The following is a 2,500-nucleotide window of genomic DNA, read 5'->3' as shown; positions in this document are numbered from 1 at the left end:
CGTACGAACCGCATGAAACTTCCAGAGGCATTTGCAGCAGGAATGCATGTGCACTCAAAAACTTCTATATGTTTCACGGATAGACCCCGTGAAACGCTAGAAATTGGCGGGGATGTGTCTCTTGTGGCTCACGGGGCTGTTAGGGTGGCACAGAACTCCCTCGGAATGGGAAAAGGGGTCATTTTCGTGTTGCCACATTGCATAGGAACGCCATGAAACTTCCAGAGGCATTTGCAGCAGAAAGGCACGTGCACTCAAAAATTTTAATATTTTTCACGCATAGACCCCGTCAAACGCTAGAAGTTGGCGGGGATGTCTCTCTTGTGGCTCACGGGGCTGTTAGGGTCGCACAGAAATGCCTCGGAATGGGAAAACGGGTCATTTTTGTGTGGCCACATTGCATAGGAACGGCATGAAACTTCCAGAGGCATTTGCAGCAGGAATGCATGTGCACTCAAAAACGTCTATATTTTTCACGGATAGACCCCGTGAAACGCTATAAATTGGCGGGGATGTCTCTCTTGTGGCTCACGGGCGCTGTTAGTTAGGGTCGCACAGAAATCCCTCGGAATGGGAAAAGGGGTCATTTTCGTGTTGCCACATTGCGTACGAACGGCATGAAACTTCCAGAGGCATCTGCAGCAGAAATGCATGTGCACTCAAAAACGTCTATATTTTTCACGGATAGACCCCGTGAAACGCTAGAAATTGGCGGGGATGTGTCTCTTGTGGCTCACGGGGCTGTTAGGGTCGCACAGAAATCCCTCGGAATGGGAAAACGGGTCATTTTCGTGTTGCCACAATTGGCATACGAACGGCATGAAACTTCCAGAGGCATTTGCAGCAGAAATGCATGTGCACTCAAAAACGTGAATATTTTTTCACGGATAGACCCCGTCAAACGCTCGAATTTGGCGGGGATGTTTCTCTTGTGGGTCACGGGGCTGTTCGGCTCGCACAGAACTCCCTTGGTCCACCTGATTCGTGCATACAGGCAGCAACTAAAACTCTGTAAACCTGCTGTGAGGACATCTAAACAGTGGACCAGTGAGGCTGTGGAAGATTTGCGGGCGTGCTTAGACTGTACTGACTGGGATATGTTCACGACTGCTACCAATAGTCTGGATGAACTCACAGAGGCTGTGTACATCAGCTTCTGTGAGGACTGCTGTATCCCAACACGTACCAGGGTGAACTTTAACAACAACAAGCCCTGGTTCTCAGCAAAGCTCAAAAGGTTGAGGTTGGAGAAGGAGGAAGCGTTTAGGAGTGGGGATAGAGACAGATTCAAGGAGTCGAAGAACAGGTTTAGCAAAGCGGTGAGAGAGGCTAAACGACTGTACTCAGAGACACTAAAACACCAGTTCTCTACTAACGACGCTGCTTCTGTCTGCCAAAGGGCTCAGGCACATCACCAACTACAAACCCAGAGCGCCCCACACCACTAACGACTCCCGCCTAGCCAACGACCTGAACGAGTTCTACCGTAGATTTGAAAGACAATTGGACTGTCCTGAACCACCCCTTCCCACCCAAGAGGCCCCATCCCCCACCCATACTACAGAAACGACTCTCTCCTTTCAGGAGGGAGAAGTTAATGGGCTTTTCAAGAGGCAGAATCCACGCAAAGCAGCCGGGCCGGACTCTGTCTCTCCAGCCACCCTCAGGCACTGCGCTGGCCAGCTGTCTCCGGTGTTCACCAACATCTTTAACACCTCCCTGGAGACATGCCATGTACCAGCCTGTCTCAAGTCCTCCACCATCATCGCTGTGCCCAAAAAGCTAAGGCCAACAGGACTAAATGATTACAGACCGGTCGCCCTTACATCTGTGGTAATGAAGTCTTTTGAGCGCCTGCTCCTGGCACACCTCAAAGCCATCACAGACCCTCTCCTGGACCCCCTTCAGTTTGCCTACAGAGCCAACAGGTCTGTGGACGACGCAGTTAACATGGCCCTCCACTTCACCCTACAGCATGTGGACGCCCCAGCATCCTACGCCAGGATCCTGTTTGTGGACTTCAGCTCTGCCTTCAACACCATCATCCCTGCCCTGCTTCAGGACAAGCTCTTCCAGCTGAACGTGCCCTACTCCACCTGCAGGTGGATCACAGACTTCCTCTCTGACAGGAAGCAGTGCGTTAAGCCGGGAACAGAAGTCTCTGACTCCAGGTCCATCAGCACGGGAACTCCTCAGGGCTGCGTCCTTTGCCCACTGCTCTTCTCCCTGTATACCAACAGCTGCGCCTCCAATCATCTGTCCGTCAAACTCTTGAAGTTTGTCGGACGACACCACCCTCATTGGGCTGATCTCTGGTGGGGATGAGTCTGACTATAGGTGGGAAGCTGACAACCTGGTGACCTGGTGTAGCCAGAACAACTTAGAGCTAAATGCTCTAAGGACAGTTGAGATGGTTGTGGACTTCAGGAAGAATACAGCCCCACTCACCGCCATCACCCTGTTAGACTCCGCAGTCAAAATTGTGGAGTCCTTCCGCTTC

This window comes from Petromyzon marinus, unplaced genomic scaffold, assembly GCF_048934315.1.
Source record: "Petromyzon marinus isolate PM22_M1 ecotype Great Lakes invasive population unplaced genomic scaffold, UKy_Petmar_22M1.pri1.0 PM_G_Scaffold_100, whole genome shotgun sequence".
NCBI classification, from domain to species: Eukaryota; Metazoa; Chordata; class Hyperoartia; order Petromyzontiformes; family Petromyzontidae; genus Petromyzon; species Petromyzon marinus.
This window is presented reverse-complemented; position numbering follows the sequence as displayed.